General features: G+C 45.1%; 1 protein-coding gene across 8 annotated transcripts in view; it reads right to left on the bottom strand.

The window, feature by feature from the left end:
- LOC105905895 (protein FAM126B-like) overlaps nucleotides 1–19,739 on the bottom strand; it is a 48,747-nt gene extending 29,008 nt beyond the window's left edge. Inside the window, exons 1-3 of one of the 8 annotated variants that reach the window (XM_042710351.1) lie at nucleotides 19,280–19,739; nucleotides 19,051–19,166; nucleotides 1,264–1,352 (exon numbers count right to left, since the gene is read on the bottom strand). The gene's annotated coding sequence lies outside the window, so the exon portion shown is untranslated. Of the gene's footprint in view, nucleotides 1–1,263; nucleotides 1,353–14,195; nucleotides 14,785–19,050; nucleotides 19,167–19,224 lie in introns of those variants that run through there. The other 7 variants (XM_031586491.2, XM_042710353.1, XM_031586506.2 and 4 more) reach the window with 7 other exon arrangements.
- Nucleotides 19,740–20,604: the final 865 nt, after the last annotated feature.

The following is a 20,604-nucleotide window of genomic DNA, read 5'->3' as shown; positions in this document are numbered from 1 at the left end:
CAAAAACTCCAAAAGGGGTCCATATGATCGTGGAATAAAATAGTTGTTTTCTAACGAGTCCATGATTTTATTTTTCTTCCAAGAAACCTCAATCCTGTGTATTGCAGTAACTCCCTGGATTTTACACCCAACAGACTTAAGAGCAGCTAAACAAATGCAAATAAAGAGGTAAATAAAAAGGCACTTAAGGAAATAAAGAAAGAGAAACGAGTTTAGAACCTGGACAATTCGACTCACTCACTCCCAAAACTGATTTCCTAACGCTGGTCTGTTTCATTTGGCACAACAATTCCTTGCTCCTGCCATTGTCAGGAAGCTTCCAGCTCTTCGTTTCTCCCTCCCTCTCCACCAGCGCCCGCTGCCTGCCCTTCAACAGTCTCTCGTCTTACACCTAGTTTAGATGAGAGGGCTTGTTTGTGAGCTTTGTGCATGTGTGGTTCACTGTCTGAGTGTGAGTGTGTGTGTGTGTGTGAAACCATTAGAGAGGGTGTGTGTGTGTACCTGTGTGTGAAAGGAGAGAGTGTGTATGAGATAAAAGAGCGTGTGCGTGTGTGTGTGTACATGTGTGTAAAGGGGAGTGTGTATGAGGTAAAAGTGTGTGTGTGTGTGTGTGTGTGTGTGTGCGCCTCTTCGGTGGGGAGGAGGTACCAAATCTGCTCTGTGCCAGACGCCCTAAACCCGATTGGCTTTCCTCCCCATTCTCTGGCAACCCCCTCTCGATCAATCACTCGCCTCTCTGGCGGGCTGCTGCTGCTCAATCATAGTTTGGCCGGGCTCTCTTCTCCGCTCATAATCCTGTCTAAAGCTCCAGTTCGCTCACTCGCTCACTCACTCACTCACTCTCACTGAGGGCCACTCATTCAAACGCATGACTCATGCAAAACACTTCAAATGAAGTTAGCTTGATGTGTGTAGCCTGCAAATGATACATCTGTGGTCACGGCGGTTAATCAAGTTCGGAACTGAGAAGTTAAACACCTCAACTGCTGACAGTGTGTCTCTGGATGTGATGGTTAATCAAGTTCAGAATTAAGGATGCACGCTTTGAAAGAAGGGTGGTTCGATTTGTAAAATACGGCTTTTGCAAAATCAATAGTCTTGAATTCTGTGGTTCAGCTAATAATACCCCTGCAGAGTAAATCAATCGGGGAGATGCCATATTTTAATAGTACTCATGGACCAATGCCACAGAGTGTGTGTGTGTTTGTGTGTGTGTATGTGGGGAGTGTGTGTGTGTTGGGAGTTGTAAGACTGCAGCCTCACCTCAATCCTCCCAGGATTCAGTTGTCCACTGAGGGAAGCAGCCGTGCCGCCTTGCAGTCACACATCACACATCAAGCTCTGACGCTCACCTGGAGAGAAGGACAGAAAGACGAATGGAGGGAGAGAAGGAGGGAGAGATTGAAGGGGGAGAGAGAGGGAGAGAGGTGGGAAAGAGGAGAGAAAGAGAGGGGGCACAGCAGGAAAGGTAAAGTAATTATGAGGGGGGAAAAAAGAAGCGAGGGAAAGAAAAGAGGAGGAGGCAGAAAGGAAGGATGAGAGAAAGAAGAACACAAAGAGGGGAGAATGAAGAGCATGTCAGATTACAGGTCATTATAAAGCTGCTACAGACAAACATGAGTTCTAAAAAAAGGACACAAAAGGACTTGACTCTGCACCTCCAAAACACCAATGTTCCCAAAAGCCCCCCTCTACTCCCACACAGATGTCAGAAGCACCCCCTCCACACACACAGCAGGGCCCGAGTGGGAGGGGATATATCCAGCCTAATCTTCAGACAGAAGCGTTAGACTGTGAGGGTGTGTGTGGAGTAGGCTGGTGTGCCGTGAAGGAGCAGCCGATCTAAATTCAAATCCATACATCGCACCACCACAGCACTTTCACATCTCCGCACGGCCCGTCTCTCCCTGCCCTGATATCATCTGATGCTGAACAGACACGGAGCTGCTCAATCATCGAGCGAATTACTGCGTCAGCTTCAAGCAGTCAGTCCCACGACCTCCCCAAGTAAGTCTGTGGGACAATCAAGCGTACGAACACTGAAGACACAAACCACAACACCAGATAGCATCGCACACGGTGCCTATTATAACAAGCGTTCCAGTTTCTGAAAGATGTTAAAGTGGCGACGTTTGTTCTCGAAAAGGCGCAGTCATCCAACATGAGTCATCAGGATTCGCAGACTCACGCCGTCTCATCTTGTTCCCTTTTTCCCCCCTCCTCTACTTTTTTTTTGCTTTGTTATGCCATGAAACGCAGCGCAGCTTCAAAAGAGCCCAAGATGAGAAACGCGGACGGAAAAATACATCTCATGAGTCAGTGAGTAACAACCTGCGGCCAAAGACAGCACAGCTGACAAAAAACTAAATTAAAATCTTTTGTCACTGCAAGAGGTAGCACGGAGTCACACCGCACAGTTACACATACGAGCAGGATGAATCCAATGGCCTCCACTCTCTAAAAAAAGCAGACCCCAGAGAGCTTTTATGGGGTCCAAGAGCGAGAGAGAGAGATAGAGGGAAGCATTTAGTGTGGAGGGGGTGGGTCGCTTCCTCCATAGAGACAAAGTTGAACCATAGAGAACGGCCTACTCAGTCCTGCATCCGCTGCCATGCCAGTCAAATGGAGGCTGAGCCAAGGTCTCCATGGCTACTGAGGCTCTCCAGCTCGGCGACGGTAGCCAAGGAGTAGGCCCAGCGGGGGATGAACGCAGATTATACGGCAAATCCCATTAAAGCTGCACTCGGTTATCTGCAAGATTTGATTTGCTTAAAGACTGATTATCCTTTAAAGACCAACAGCAGTGCATGAAACTAATTGGCTTTTTTTTTTTCTCCTCTCCCAATGTCATTGCTACATTGTGTGGTCATTTTTATGTCCTTGGTGTTACATAATTTGTCATCAATAATAATACTACCATGCAAAAGGTCCTTTAAAAACAAACAGTCGTAGCAAGCAAACAAACAAACAAAACTTTACCATAAAATTTTATTTAGGTTAATATGGTTAAAATATGCTGGGATGCAATCTACAACTCTCCATTCATAAATGGGAGTAATGAAACTTTAAGCTCCAGCTGAGTCTGTGGGCCTGTCAGACAGATCCAGGGCCAGACAAGCTCCAGTACCTCCAGCCGTCAGTATGTAGGACGGGGGGTAGGTAGAGTGGTGGGGTGGTGGTGGTAGGGGGGAAAACTGCAGGCTCTAGAAATAGAGCAGCGCTTCGAGTAACATCATCCCACAGCTGCCTGGCCTCTCCACACAGATGTCTCCACAGCGCATCAGTAGAGTGTTTGACTCAGTAACCTCTAGGCCTCAGCACCAGAGAGAGAGAGAGAGAGAGAAAGAAAGAAAGAAAGACAAATAGAGAGTGAGAGAGAAAGAAAGAGAGACAAACAGAGAGAGAGAGAGAGGAGAGAAAGAGAGAGAGATAGAGAAGAGAGAGAGAGAGAGAGAGAGATAGAGACAGGAGACCAGGCAGCTCCAGGCATGTGGCGAGTGGCATCTGATGGGGTTTTTGTTTAAAAATTCATGGATGACCTCGCAGTGCACCTGGAATTTACATGATGGTGGTGTCTTTTAGAGAAGGTTGCCATTACCAAAGTCATCGTCCATTGAGAGTAGGCTACAAAGAGAGTGCCTGTATGCTACCAATCAAGACCCATCGTGTCAATGCCCTGAAGCTTTAGATCCATGGCTTCAGATTTTACAGGAGAAAAGTTTGATTGTATAATATGCATAATGATCGTATCATAAACTAGAAGGGCCCTGGGAGAGCGCAGACCTCCGCCAAGGTTAATCTCAATAGCAATGATAGCAGCAGGGAAAAATCCTTTGTGGATCCGCTCCAAACTTTTATGGGTTCTTCCCTGGCTCATGCTACACCTTTCCACCAGGTTTCATGAAAATCGGGCCAGTAGTTTTTCCATAACTCTGCACTGAAAACATAACCTCCTTGGCAGAGTAAAACAAAAAACAAAAAAAACCACACAAAACCAAAAGGAGTCACATGCTAGGGTAGATTGTTTTTGTAACCAATGTCTCATGGCTGACATGAACTGACGGTTAAGCAACAGCTCACACAGGGCCTAGGCTATACAGTCCTCTGCCCACGGCATCCAAAGGTGAGCTGGCGGCACCATCACATTGAGTTTAACAACACCTGCAGCCATCAATTCTGCTGTGAGGGCCGAGGGCTTCAGGCCGTGAGCGATGACACTAGGTCGTCCCTAAGCCCGAATGGCCTCTAGTTTTGGCAGTCACACGTTTCTCGTTTCAGTGAATAACGACTGCAAGCAATGAGGCGTTGCCTAGAGATGGACTATAATGGGGAAAACGAGAAAGTGAATTAAAATCCTCTGCAACCTCATTGACATTAAAACTGATGGAGCACGACAAAACACACACACCCAAACCCACACACACACTAAACATTACACATTGTGAGCATACGCCTGCAGGTTGAGCTCCCATTCTGGGCTCCATTGTTGACTATTTGTGGCGGCGGGCTAATGAGGGGAAACATGGGGAACAATAAGCACACTTTTCCGAGGGCCATTCTTCAGTGGTGGCGCATCGACGGAGGGACATCCAGCACCACGTCCTGTTTACCACACTCCTCTCTCGTCACGTCACGTCACGACACTACGCTTTGGAGCTCCATCAGCCTGAGCAGCTGGCCAACCTGCAGGGCAGCATATACCGGTGTGTGTAGATGTAAATATATGTGTGTGCGTTCACATATGTGCGTCTGTGTGAACATGTGTGTGTTTATGCCTATGAACTTTTGTGTGGGAGAACATGTGTGTGTCTGTGTATGCATGTGTAAGTGTGTGAATAGGAGTGTAAAGGTGTGAATGAGTGTGTGTGTGTGTGTGTGTGTGTGTGTGTAAATGCGCATGTGTGTATGTCCACCCTCACGGACATCCAAACCGACTTAAGCCGTCAATAGTCGATCTTGACCCAGGTCCCACTGTGGCCGACCCATCAGCGTTAAGAGAGTGGCGAGAGTACACCGAAGGACGGGAAAAATAGAGCTCTGTGTGTGTGTGTGTGTGTCAGAGTTAGAGAAACAGAAATGGAGTATTCATAGACTCACAGAGAGGCCTATTCTAGTCATGAATCAGGGCCATGTGATGGGTGTAGTGCTTTTAGAAGGGCAACTCCACGCTGTCTGAATGAAGTGGGAGAGAGGAAGTAATTTGAATGTCAAAGCCTGAACAGTAGAGCTCTTTTATGTCTGTCCGCAGGAAATGCAATATTTACCTTTAGAGCATTTAACCAGTTTAATGAATGCTTACCGTCTACTGAATGCTTATGAAGGGCTGTGTACCAGAATACAACTGAAATAAAGCTGCATTTGAAAAGAAGCTAGTTTTGACACACAAAGGGACCATTATGCCACATTTATATTCTTCCACTCTTAACCGAAACTTAAACCAGACACTGTTGTGCTGGACTAAATATATATTCTATTCATGTTCCTAGTTCCCTGACTGTGTGTGTTTGGGGTCCATACATGTAAAACCCAGTTCTTACTCCAGCCTTAAGTTGACGCGCTTCAAGCACGGTTCGGTAAGTTGATGGGTTTTAGTTGATAGTTGATTTATTGCAAAATAATAAAGATGAAGAATTATGTACCTGAATTGAGATGATTGTACAACCTGGAGGTGCGAAACAGCAGAGGTTCAAAGTTTTCCGTATTTCCAATTTGTTGTGCTTTCTGCGGTCAAAAAACCTTTTGGCTGCATGCCTGCCAACTTGTCTCTGAAGTGTCGCGTCCAGACTGCTTTAATTATCTCCACGAGGTCAGGTGCTGCAGTCAACGCAATTTCGCACCTCCAGGTTGTTCAACAGTACACAAAGCAAATCCAAATACCAACAAAATATTATTTAATTAAATTATGATAAATGCAAAACACTTATCCTAATATTTCATAACTATAAATAATAACAATAAACAAAACCCATTCTGGCTCCAACAATACATGTATGTATGTATATTAATAGTAATTAATTGTATACCATATATTTGGAGACCCAGTCTTGGATTTGGTCAGTCAGGAACAGGTTTAATCTTGAACAACGGTGGCCACCATTGTGAGACAGAGCCTGAGTTCCACTCACTCAGAGCTTCACCTAAGACATATCTGATTATCCACTGAAGGATTGCTGTTAAATGCTGTCTGAGAACAAGGGGGTGTCATCCTCTATATTCATGAGGTCTTGGAGACACAAGTCTCTGAGCCATTTGCTGACACTATCATGACACTTTCAATACACTGCTTCAGGATAATCTCTCTTCTCTAACCAGAAATGATTACATTCTAACTTAAGTCCAAATAAAAGTAACAATTACAACTAGGTATAAAATACATTGAATTATTGACTATGGCACATCCTTATTAACTATACATCTTAAATTCTGGTTCCTTCAATCTGTATGTGTGTATTAAGAGAAGAAAAAAAACTATACATTGTAGTATCGCAATATGTTTTTGGCACAATATTATCACGATAAAGTGGTGCCAAGTATCGCAATATTAAATTAAAAACATGATTTTCATTTTATTTCAGTACATACGTCTGCTTCTGAAGTCCACAAGATGGCAAAGACCGCGTTATTCTCCTGCATCACAGTGGAAATGGGAAAAATGTACCGCGCCAAGATGCCTGCAGAGACTCCCAGTGTACGAAACATAATATATGGGAGAAATAAGTTGCAATGTATCACAGAATCAAATTGCAAACTTTTTTTTATTTATTATTTTAATCGCAATAATATTGATTCTTGGGCCATCGTGATAGTATTGTATCATCACCTATGCGGCAATTCACACCCCTAATGTGTGCGTGTGTGTGCGTGTGTGTGTGTACGTGTGCTTGCACGAGCAGCAGGTGTCATCAGTGTCCTTTTTTTCCCCTCCTCCTCATCATCTCCACACCTAGCAGGCGGCCAAAGCTCATCAGCCTACGCTCTGTCTGTTCCACTCGCTCATGGTGCCAAAAACACACGCCATCCTCCCTCCCATGACAGCCGTCCAGACCAGACCTGTCTCTCTCCCCCCCCCACCACTAATGGACACCACCACATGTTGCCTCCCAATGTCAATGCCTTTCCTCTTCTGCACGGTTGTGCAAACACTTCTCTTTCCCCCCCCAACTTCCCCACGTCCAAAAACCAAGAGCAAAGGACAAAGGTTATATGATGATTCATGATTCTGTGTAACAGATGTCTCTGTTAGCCCTCTTTCTGCCAATATCTAATGGAAAATGTTGCTGGATATTAACTTGAGGGTGGCTTTTCACAAGGACACTACTGTTAGAAATGAATGATTTTAGGGGTAAAATGATACAAATACGTTTCTGCTTGACTATAGGATATAGTCACATGGAGTGTATGTGTAGCTATGGTGAGAGTACACAACAACGTGCAAACAGTTAGAGACAAGATAACTCCTGTAGTCATTTGTGTCCTTATGTGTTCATCTGATACACTCTAGGTTCCCGATTAGGATATTAAAGACTTTTTCTTGTTTCTACCCTAGGGGAAACTGGTACACCCATAGATGACCATGACTATGAGAAGTAACTGGACATCAATCACTATGGCCATTTGTCTAAAAAAAGAAAAGGAAGAAAAAAAAAAAAAGAACTTGACCGTGTCAAGGAGATGGTACGATTGGATCCTCTACCATCTACAGCGCTAAATAAACAACATTAATTCACCAGCGTTTCCACTGGAGTCTCCAGCAGGTGTACCGCTTTCTTTCATTATCTAAAAGCCTTTGTTTCATAATGTAAATTTGTATTAAAACCACAAGAGTGCACGTCGTCAGAGAAAGAGGATGTTTCTCCCTCCAACACCCCCTCAGGGTTGCGCTCACATTACCACATCACAGGTGCTATAAACGGAAAACGGGGGTGGGAGCAGAGAGCATTGTCCCCTTGGTGATTCTGCATTAATTCCAATTAGTTCACAAGGAGCTCTAACCTAATAAGACCAAGCCTCATTTTCAGTCCTTTCAATACGCAATTCATTCATGCGTTGCTGATTTCTATGAGGGAAATCCAACCAATGTTTGAACACAAATACATAAGAACAGTAAAAATGGCAATGCTGACAAGCAAAAACAAAGTGAAAAGAATTATAAAAAAATTGCTCATTCTCACTGAGACACTACATCAGTAACATCGAAGATCTTAAGGTGAAACCTACATGGCCCCCCCCTATCATTACAACACACACACACACACACACACACACACATCCATCATCATTATGGGCTAGTTGCCTCTAGCATTTCTCTGGCCTTGGATGGAATGGAGGCTCGGCTCCATCTGTAGCTGTGGGAGGTCATCTGCAATGGGCTGTTCTCATGCCTCTTGATGGCGCCACTGCCCTCCCCTCTCTCTTCGCACGCAGTGCTCCGTCTCCTCTGGTAGTCTGGGACTGGCCTGAGTGATTGATGGGCAGTGTTTGAGCGTGCCCAGAAGGGGCCAGAGCATAATTACTAAGCTAGATACTTTGTTGCTGAAGTAATGGTTTAGGGCCTTTTAAAGGGCCAAGCTTGAGTGTCTATAGACAGTCATTTCCCATGGGAAAACCGACTCAGGTGAGCCCAACCTCAAGTATAAAACACCCCTCAGATTTGACACAGAGGGAAAGAGAAATAGGTGAGTGTGTGGGGATTAGTCGTTTTTTCTGTAAGAACAACCGAGCCATCGGTTATAAGCCATAATCTGTCGCCAGGCACAAATATCAGCGATAAAACCAGGATCATGACAAATGCTAAGCTGTGCCACATTGACTTCTTAAAAAAATCTACAAGTGCTGTAATACACTGCAAAAAGCAACCCTCAGAGCAGATTACAGAACACAAAAAGGAATGAGGTTAAACGATCGGCCCAATTTCTGTTCTCCTTACCACATGTTTACTGAAAAGTAGCAGTCAAGCAGAAATCACATCTGTTCTTACGGATCTAAAAAACTGCTGAACAGGAACACGAGAGAGACAGCATGTGAGCCGGGTTCACTGACCTCCCTCAGATTCAGGTCCAAGGGTAATCTAGGCTATGTTCTGTTTGAGAGGGAAACCAGGCCTCAGCTCAATGCAACCCAGTGAATCAAAAGGCTCAAACTGCTGATTTTCCTAGATCAAAACTCCCTCCTACTTGCCAAACAGGGCCAACGATTCGATTGAAGACACTAAGGGCTGTATTCTCCCATGTGCGCAAGTCAAAAAAGCACACAGCTAAGGATTTTTCAACCTGGGTCCTATTTTTAGATGAGATGGGTCCAAATCCTTACTAGGGGCCATTAACGATCGTAATCGGTCCAATTAATGTAACTGCAAGAAGGCTATACAATGGAATCCTATGAGGCAAGCCAGCATGTCATAGTAAACCACTTGCTTGCAACACTGACGGGCTCGTAAATGTTATTATAAGGGTGTGACAACATGGAAAGGATCCCTACAGAGATACACCTGTGTCTGTTGACCTCAATAACTGTAAGGAAACTGTAGTGACTGTTTGTACAGTCAGTGTTTTACCTCTCTCTTATTCCAGTCTCTAACATAGCACCCAATTCAGTGAAGAAAAAAAAATTAAACTTTCAAAAACAAGGACATTTCTCAGTGACCTTTAAGGTGCGTTGTTTATAGTGGAGGCAGTGAAATAGGGAGCTACTGTATGTCTAGGAAATGGGTGGCCACCAAGGACTCATCTTCCACTCGTCGCACGGTTTCCTGGACAACATTCAAATGCTGCCACGGAAGCCAGCACACCTGCAGACTTCTCCACACTACCACTCCCCCGGCACATCGTCAACACACACACACACACACACACGTCAACTAAATCTTACATACATCAGCTTGACGACGAAAAACAATACTAAAGGAAAGTAGAAGGGAGAAAAAAAAAAAAAAGAAACTCAAAGGAATCTGTGACAGAAAGACACTGAGCGAGTCCACAAAGAACTGTTACAAATACAAAACTGTAGTAGACTTCGACCTACACAGCTTAGTTCGCCCTAATTTCAGAGTGCTGGGTGTTGTTTTTTCCCCCCAAACCGGATGGAAATCTTTCAAGGTCAGCGTGGCTCGGTGAGACATGAATTATTGAACCTTAGTGGCGAGTCTGTGTGTGTGTGTGTGTTCTCTCAAACTGTCTTCTCCTCCTCTCTCTTGGGAGGTTACTCCTTCCATCTCCCTGCAGATTTTTAATCTTCACTGCAAAAATTAGCCAGAACAGTGATGGATCATAAGAGACTGCTGAAGGATGGAAAGATTTGGTGACGTATGTCCCCTCAGACTAGTGCTGGACACACACATACGTTGCGGGACTTTGGAAATGTCTACACCCAGTGCTGTTTCAGTCCATGGATGCAATCACAGAGCACCCCGCTAATCACAGAGCACCCCGCCACCCCGCCACACACACACACACACACACACACACACACACACACACACACACACACACACACACACACACACACACACACACACACACACACAGAGAGAGAGGTGTCTTGAGACCGCAGTATCAGGTCAGATCCCGTATCTGAACCAACAGTAACCCCAGCAGCCCTCCACCTCCCCTGGTTCTGTGCTGGTGTCCCTCACATGAGACCACAAGCTCACCAGCTACCAGGCACCCCGGAACAGGACTAAAACCACTGACGACCTGGACATTGGAGACAATCACCACTGACCCGGCACCACCCTTCAGAGGGAAAGCCCGTGTAGGATCAGATGCACTCAACGGATAGTGGAGTGGTGCCGCGTGCAGAGTTTATCAGCATCATCATCATCAAAGGCCACGTCATGCAGTCATTCTGGGCCTCTGTGTGGTGGACGCCTGTCCATCACTGGGAATTCAATCTGCCCCGAACTGAGAGGTCAGGAGCTCATATAGATTTCCACAGCGAAGGAGGAGGAGGAGGAGGAAGAGGAGATAGCAGAGTGAAAACACTGAATACTACAGAGGCTATTTGGTTTCAGTCCCCAGTCACAGAGCTAGCTGCTGCTGTTTTTAGTTGGGAGAGAGGAGAGGCAAACTGCGGCCACTGTTGGGACTGGGCGTAGTAGCACGCGCACGCGCACACGCACACGCACACACACGCCATGAAATAGGCGGACTAGGGGACTAAAGGAGCAACAAAGGATAAACAAACACATATTAGCCTTCTAGCTTAATTCTGCTACAGCCTAATATAACCGTATAATTCAGCATTGCAATAGCCTTAAGCTTAACACATAATGGAGGAGAAAATAAAACAATAAAACAAAAAAACAACATATCCCATGGTGCCTGAGGGGGGCAGCCATCACACGGCCAGCACTGTGAGTGCTGAAATAAAATAATAATAACCTCCTGAGACACAGAGCCTGAGAGGAGCTAAGAGAGAGGGATGAAGGAAGAGGGAGAAAAGGGGTGATAGGAGAATGAACGAGAGAAAGCAAGAGACAGACAGGGAAAGCAAGAGAGACAGCAGGAGATGGATGAATTAGCATGAGGAGTGTGTGTGTGTGTGTGTGTGTGTGTGTGTGTGTGTGTGTGTGTGTGTGTGAGAGAGTGAGAGAGAGATCACGAGCAAAACAGATGAGTTAGCAGAAGGTGATTGTTTCTTCTTTTTTTGACCCTCAGCACCTCAATCAAGCAGGCACATGACTGGGTCTTTCCCAGCACACAGCTGCTGACGCCACAGGCCTTTTTCACCCCTGCAGGCGGGAAGAGAGGGGAAGTGGCACTCCACACTCACCCGCCTTGGTGCGCTAACAATGGGACACCTTGAGTTAGCGTGACCAGCGGCTGGTCCCCTTCTCATAAATCAGGAGCTGTGCCCACCCTCAGTGGTGCCCCCATGGTGGCAGAGGCTAGATGCCTGGGCACAGTGCTGGGTACCAGGGCAAACTGTGCTAATGGGGGGGGGGGGTGCAGGACCGGTATCAGACCATGCCAGGGATAAAAAGATGAACTGCCATGACTTCTCAAACTTACCCTGACCTGAGCTCAATATGACACTGGCATAGTAACTGCACACATGCTGTTCCGTGAGGAGACCAAAGGGGTCAAAAGAGGCGAACATCCTCCATCAGAACAATGAGGGGGAACCTGAACCTGCTGAGAAAATCAGCATGAAAAGTGTGATTACTGGTCCCCTTCTTTAGTTGCAATGATCAATGTCAAACACAGCTTCCCAAAATCCTCTTATGTACAAATTTGGAGAGGGGAGGGGAGGAGAAGGGAGAGTTCCCCACTGATGTTCCAATGCAGTTGAACCCTGAGAGTGCACCCAACCGCTCAAGCAGAAATCTTCCACCGAGAGCCTACAAACTTACAACTGACCCAATCGCTCACTGCCACTGGCCACCCAAAGCAGAGCGAAGCAAACCCTGGAGGCTTCAAACACAACTGCCTTTCTGCCAGGTCATGCTTCTCAGTTACACCAAGTGCTAACACAAAGAGGTGGCCATGGCCTCACACGGTCAACACTACTGCAGGAAAACAATGGCTGACTTCTGTCAACAAGCTCTGTGTACAGTAACATCATGCCCCGGAACTTGATATGCTCAGGCTCGTTTCACACCGCCTGCGGTACGTATGCCTGGCAGCTGCGTCACCTGTTGATTTTCATTTCGGCGTGCGCACTGCCTGCGTGAGACGCGTGTCTCAGACGCGGCTCGAGCCACGCAGCAGCCGCGAGTCATGTAGAGCTTCGACATGAAGCCAATTTTTTTTTTTACACGAGGCAAGTGTGAAGAAAGTGGTCCTCAGCAAAAATCGACAGTAAAAGGATGTCATATTGACATCATACCAGCAACATCACATAAACGGACACCTTTTACTGCAGTTTCGATGTCTGGGCTTTCACAAAAATATAAATATAAATATTTTTTAACCATTTTAGCAATTGCATATTATGAAAGGAGAAAGTGAAAGCTGCATGTGTACTATACAGTAATTCAACGTAGGCTACAATTACATTATATCGAGAAGTGAGTAGTTTCCTGTTTCGCTCTCGCTCTAAATGAGGGTAACAAAAGGCACGTGACTGATTTCTGGTTACAACTGGTCAACTTCCTGGTCTTTACTTTTTAGACCATTCATCAATGATGGATGATACCAAACTGGCTGTGCATTACCGGCCATAATCAAAGGCAAACAAAGATAGGGCTGGCAGGATGCTTTAGGCTCCTGTTTAAGATTCATATTGGGTAAGCCTCAGCCTACACAGCACATAAAAGTCCTATAAGCATAAGGTAGAGAGTGATTGCTAAGGTCCATTGTGCTCGCATTGTGCACATTTCAGGATGTGTCACTTCCTGTTCCTGTGGTGTCCGATGTGGGACCTGCGGCAGGGAGCCCTAGTATAATGTAATAGCACTACACAAAATCTGAAGGGAGTAGCGCAATATAAGAAAGAATGGATCCTCATATCTCTACACACACACACACACACACACACACACACACACACACACACACACACACACACACACACACACACACACACACACACACACACACACACACACACACACACACACACACGTCCTCTTCCCCTGACTCTAGGACTGGGCGGCTGGGCCCAATAACACGTGCATTGATCGAAAGGGCTGGGATCATGGAAACGGAACATAGCCTCTTGCAGCGGAACGCTCGTGTGCTGGCTGCCAGCAGAGCTGCCGGTCGATAATTAGTGATCACATGGAGTGGTGGGAGTCAATACTACAGCTCCTGCCCAGCGAGGCTACACAGTGGAGGAGTAAATGCTGTCTGTGAGTGATGAGGTTTTACTCGAATTCGCTCCCAATCAGCCCTAGGCAGCAATGACCGGAGCCTGTCTTCATCATGCAGTCCTATAGAAAATTACATTTGTTTAATATTAATGCCGTTACTAGTCAGGACTATCTGCATCCATCATACAAGCTAAACGTTCCTGATCCTTGTGAAGTCCTGGAGATGTATGGGCAAATCCTGATTAAGAGGGCCCATGTTGGTTCAGAATCGGTTTCAGTTATGAAAGCTAGCATCTAATGTGCCTTTGAATTAGAAAAGAGCACTGTGAATCAGTCAAACAGGAACAAATACCAAGACTGAAGGCTGATTGTGAGCTTCACCCCCCAAAATCAAACAGAAAACCACAGTACTGTGTACAGACGAGCACCCAAAGTTTGCCATTACCTTTTTTTCCTCTCCCCCTCACAGATTCACGAACGAGAAATCCAATCCCATGACATACCAGGATTAAATGTTAACCCAGCGAATGACAAACGTTGACAACAGCAGCAGCACAGCCCTTGTGTGCTCTCTGGGCGTGGGAGCAGCCCCATCAGACTGAAGTCCACAGGTAATCATACAGCAGGTGACACACGTATTGATTTGCCAACATCCTGCCAAGCACTCCAATCCACTTCATCAGAGGGGCCTGGAGCTACTGAAGGGCTCCAGGCATCAAGAGGCAGAAGGGACACAGAAGACCAGCAAACGTCACAGGGGTTTAGGCCACCGAAATCAAAAGGGCTTGAAGATCAATCCTGTTTGCCTTTTGGAGGAAAATGGTGGGGACAAGCGTGACTCGGGATCTCCGAGGAATGTCTGGCCGTCTCTCACGTTTAGATAAGCGGTGTGGCGCATCCAAATGAACCATAGCGTTGCACGTGACGACATGATTTGAATCGCAAATTCCTACTGAGCAGCTGGCTGTACACCTGTGGCATTGAGGATATCCCTAAGGGTCAAATACACATACAGAGTGTGTTTAAAAGACATAAATGATATGTGTTAAGGTAAATACCTCCAGTTGATACTGTGTGAAATAGCAACAGGTAGATATTGACTTCAATTGTAATTTAGCAGCGCCACCATCTTCTGACTCAGAATTACAGATTCCACATTAAGGCCATGAATAAGACATGCAGCCTCTCCACAGAATGCCAGTACTGTTTCCACAAGTTAATGCAGTGAAGAGACCATATGCCACGTCCATCATCTGCAAAACGTTCTAAAATAAACAAACAATAAACAAACACACACATCTTACAGGTCCAAGACTACTCATGTGTTCGGACAGCCATGTCTTGCCCCTTCAGTGAGTGTGTGAACTCTCTCATCTTCTTTGAACTGTGGATGGCAAGATTTCGCCTCTCACCCCCTTTCTCCCGGTCTCCCTCTCTCCCTTTCCATCCGACACGCTCTGTTCGGTCGTGCTAAGTCAGGTGGTGAGTCAGAGCCTCGAGGGCCTCAGAGGCTCACGCTCTGCACTACGAGAGGCGGCAGAAGAACCGACCCCCCCCATCGTGTGTCTTTGCTTGCACCCTGCTTCCATTACTGCAATTTACACAGAAAGTTGGCAAGAAAACAATACAAATAAAAAAAAAGACAAGCCTGAACAGAATACGGTGACATTCATCTTCAGAGAGTAATAGTGACGTTCAGCCCCAAAGACCCCAAAGGAGGAGTTGCAGACATGAATCCACTCACAGACTACCAACCAAACAGACAACACACGTGTGCAGAACACTGCCATTAACCCCTCGCTGAGTCCAGAGGTATTCCCTGGACAGAGGGAGAGGAACATCAGATGCAAGAAGCTGATACAAAGACAAAATACTTCAACCGTCCTAAAACAGGGCCCTGACTGTCCTGATGAGGGAAACGAAACATGCATCAATAGCCGTCGAATGAGCTTTGGTTGCATTTGGCGTGGACTAACATGAAACGACACAAACAGTTGAACGTTCAAGTTCTGTAGTACACTCTGGGAAAACTGAATTCAACTTTGGCTATTTGAGGGGCAGAGGATAGGGGCATCAGGACAGGCCTATTGCAAAAACAGATAGCCTGGGCTGTGTAAACACCACAGGGGCTATTCCACGATAATCCAGGTCTCTGATGAAAAAGGACAAGAGAACTGAAATGTGCTCAGAGAACACCCTGCCCGTGGGCCATGTCCTGCTAGATGTAGCCTAAAGGCTCTAAATGCTACCCAAGAAACAGACAAAGCTGCAGTGTACATACGAGACCTCAAACTGATGCCATATATAGCCTGCCTCAGCATGTGAATTGACTGGTACAGACTGACGGTACGGATGCAACTGTTCACTCTTTTCCATCTTAAAAAAAAAATAGGCCTCAAAGGTTGCCTGGGTCTCTGATTCCCTGCCATGGCCTGTTTTGAGGAAAGGAAACACATTTGGAGGATTGCCACAACGAAACAAGGGGAGGGTGTTGCTCCATATGGAGACTCTGCAGATGGCCCAGGATTAGGTGTAGTCAAGGCAGTAAAACCCTTTTTTTAACAATGAGGTTAAAAATAGGCATTGGATTCTGTCCTGTAAGCAGGGGTAAAAAAAAAAAAAAGACTTACAAGGGTCCAGCATAGCATTCTTCATTCAATAGCATATAGCACCAGGCTTGTGTAATACATGACTTTACACTTCTCTATACCCCGGTTAGCCAGAGCTGCCTCAATTAGTTTCAGCACAAGGACACAGAGATAGCCTACTAGGATTCTTACGAAACCAATCTGGCTCTGGCAAAGATGGTGGGGTAAGGGGATAAGCTGAACGCCTGCATAAAACTCACACTAGAGAGAGTAGAGAGAGAGAGAGAGAGAGAGAATGGGGGGGTAGGGGCAAGTGAGAAAGGCAGAGAGGGAGAAATGAAAAGAGAGTGAAAGAGATAAAGGAGGAGAGGGAGTGAATGAGAGAGGGAGGGAGGGAGGGGAAGAGAGGAGAGGGAGTGAGGGAGGAGAGGATGGCAGGGAGAAAGTGAGCAGATGGTCAGGATTTATTTTGATCTTATGATGCCCCTATGTGAGTGAGGCTCTTCACTCCCCATGGTTCTTTTGGCATTCCAGCACGTACACACTTGGAAGGGCCCTACTGCTTTTATTCTGACAATACGCCAATCACCTGTCCTTACCCACTTCTGCCAATCACCTGCCTTTACCCACTTCTGCCAATCACCTGTCTTTACCCACTTCTGCCAATCACCTGTCTTTACCCACCTCTGCCAAAAACGTTGACTTATCTGTGATGCGTTATGTTCCACTTTATTAGCTTGCCTAGCTAGGACAACACTCAACCCAAGCTTCCTCCTCGCCTTCAAGAGCATAAAGCACCCACACATTTATATATATTCTCTCTCTCTCAAATTCAAATAAGCAAATAAGTGACCCATGTAACAGTATTGCCAAAGCAATGCAATGTGCATACAATCCAACAAACTGTACTACATAAACATACTGACATGGAGCAATATAAGTAGAAAATGTAACACACACACACACACACACACACTAATATTGGGCAATATGGTTTTAGACCATCATGCATCCATAATTTGCCAGGTCTTTTCCCTGACAGATGTGAATCTACCGTGAGTTGCTGTGTAAAGACATCTTAAAAAACTTCAGAGGATTATGATGGGTGTATTGGACCCATGCCTAAAATGTGTCACAAATAGGCCAAGCCAAAATGACAGTCAAACATTTCAAATGGCACAGAAATGGTTCCACGCCATGCATTGTGGCCAACTGTTACAAAAACAAACAAAAAAAACCCTGACACTGAATGATAAGTGACGGCCTAAATTAGAGTGCTGCTCACTGATTGCTCTAAAAAGTCAATGGGTGGGGGAACCTCCCATACATCTCCTCATATTGATTCCACTGTGAAACAGGGGCCAAAGGGAGTCCTGTTAATGAACGAAAGGGAACTAAAACATTGCCTGAGCAGATAATGAAACCATCACTACAGCTCTCAGCAGTCGCTAGGCTAGATTTCTTGTTTGCTGATCGCGACAACACTGCAACAGCAGACTTAATCCACCGGTCCAGACGTTTTCAATGACAGGCTAAAGTCCTGAGCCTGGGATTTGAAATCCATCATTAGTTTATTGTCTAAACAAAAAGGATTTGGGGTGAACAACTGGGGAAGCATGGGCATGCAAAATGCAGTACACGCGTGTGCATGGACAGAGTAGAATTCCACTATTGGCAAAGGGACAGAACTACTAGTGTGGTTTGCCAAGTAATTCAAACAGAGTATTATGTAATTATGGCCTAACTTATAGCTATTGCTGCACTGGCAGGAGAACAAGCACCGCATAACAATGATTCCAATGGACTATAAGGCAAGTACACAGATCTTACCACTGGAAGCTTAGGATCAATCTAGCATTGTGGCAAGTGAGATCTGGCTGGTTATCTGTCTATCTGTAGGGATCATGTTGTTAATGGATACACTGAAAAGTACCATGTTTTCTCCAAGTCTGTCCAAGTAGGCTTGGTTGAAGATGCTCCCGATGGTGACTGACAGATAGACGGTGGGAGTGCCTTCATTTTCCGTGATTTAAACCATTACTCCCAAAACCGACACTAATGCAGGTGAGAACAATATACATTCGGTAACAGTGGCATAGAACAACGAGGATGGACCTTCCTTACCACCTATATTGTTACGTGCTCTAGGACACTTCGTATAGCTAATGAAGGATACATGTCCATGCAATGTACAGCATACATGGTTAAGAGTACCGTGATGTTAGAGTGCAACTTACATAGTGCATTGTACAATCTGGTTGTTTGGTTATCTTATTACCCTAAACTACCATCCAAGTCACGAATCACGTCACCAGAGAATACCATAGGCATTCAATAATATACGCAACTGATATGGTTAGGACTGATGACAACGCTTTTCCACTCTCTGTACAGTAACTGAAACATACGAATATAAACTAACACGTTGCCCCTAATCCACAACCTGAGAAAACATAACAGAGAACTGAGGTATGGTAACGTAACGTTTCACTGTTGATAACAGTGGCTTTATTTTATGTATAGCATTTTTAGAAGACGAGTTGGATTGTTGGCAAACGTTAGCTCGCAGCAGTCCTGCTCTCGAACGTTGATTTAAAACAACCAAGACGTCAGCTAACGATAACTTCAATTCATGCTGAAATACTGCACCAAGCTTAGCTATAACGAGACAATTTTGTCTTCGTGTCGGGTCTTGTTTGGAAAAATACTCACAAAATCTGACACGTGTCTGACGTCGTTACTGCTGGCCATAGGAAGAAATGCCACGCCAGAGGCTAAGTTAGCTGTACAGAACGTTAGTTATCCAAGAGCCAAACGTTGCAAGTCACCTTGTGGGGAAAATAGTACAAATCAAATAATCAATGAACCCTTAACAGTCATACATACCAGAATCTATGAAAAGCTACCCATCATGTTGGTCATCGGTTGTAATTCAGTGTACCTCAAAAATCCACGTCCCCGTACGTGCTAGTCTGGTTGAATCAGTTGCTGGCAGCCTCGTTCGCCCAGTCGACTGCTCATCAGTATTTTAGCTAACGTTAGCGAGTTGACTCCTAACGGAGAACAGAAGCAATGCCAGCTTGGCCACATGCCATGTTATAACTATGGTTAATATTTCTTAGTAACATAAGTTCCTCTTCAGTCATTCAAGTCAGCACTTTCAAATTTGTGCTTCAATGATACCTGACACTCCTGTGACATTTCCTTCCTTCCTGCAGTTTGCTGGTCCACCAAGGCATACAGCTATTGGACAGTTTTAACGAGCGATGCAATTGGATAGGTGAGAGTGCGTCCCAAACCCCTCCACTCAAACAGAATCAGAGGCAATAGGGGGAGAAAATTAAGGAAAAGTAAATGGCATTGAATCCCAATCTGCAACCAGGGAGGTAAATAATGAACCAGTCGTGGAAAGAAAAACCTGACACACCAGGATACTGGCATTAAAGTAATAGAGCATATTGGTTGATCAAAACCACTTTGCAGCAATAGACATAGGTTGTAGACTGATCAAAATAACAAATAACAAACTAACGTAGTTCCACGTGAAGATAAAAAAAAAGTCGTCGTTTAGGTTACGGGGTTGTTGAGGGTTAACACAGGTTGTGCTAATAAAAGAAGTGTGTTGGCCAAAATAAGTAAATTATAGCCTAGGCTACTATGAAATTGCTGGAGGGGGTGCTTAGAATTATACCGTAAAGAGTGGTAAAAAAAGGTACATGTTGCGATAAATCTTGAATATCAACATAGCCTACTCTTATCCTTCAAAACATACCTCGACAAAAAGCAACTAATTCCATCTAAATTAGAGCTCATTAAAGACTAACCCCTTGGCTGCACAAGTTATCTGCCTGAATGCATTTATTGCATGACACCGCCCTCCTGTGGAATTGTTAAGCTATTGACGCGTCGAGTAGTAGCCTACATACCTGACACTTGCTGTAACTGATAGCTCAACTGTTTTTATGTAGAACTGGCTGAATTGATTTGCCGTTGTAAAGTATCAGTCAAAAGTCTGGACATTTGTTGGTGGTATGCCTGTTGTTACACTGACAGCTCTGAGGTATTTTGCTATGCATCTGAAGCTGATTATTACTGATTGTTACTGAAGATAAATGCCAATTTGACTTTTCAGCTAGCCTATAGGTTATCTACTTAGACTGCAAGATCTACCTACCTATCTACTGACAATTCTATCTGTTCACCCAACAAAAATTAGACTAATTCGGGTATTTCTCTTTGATAAAACAAAGATAAATACAAAAATCC

The sequence above is a fragment of the Clupea harengus genome, chromosome 2, assembly GCF_900700415.2.
Source record: "Clupea harengus chromosome 2, Ch_v2.0.2, whole genome shotgun sequence".
Lineage (NCBI taxonomy): Eukaryota > Metazoa > Chordata > Actinopteri > Clupeiformes > Clupeidae > Clupea > Clupea harengus.
The sequence above is the reverse complement of the archived record's forward strand: the minus strand, read 5'-3'. Positions and strand labels throughout refer to the sequence as shown.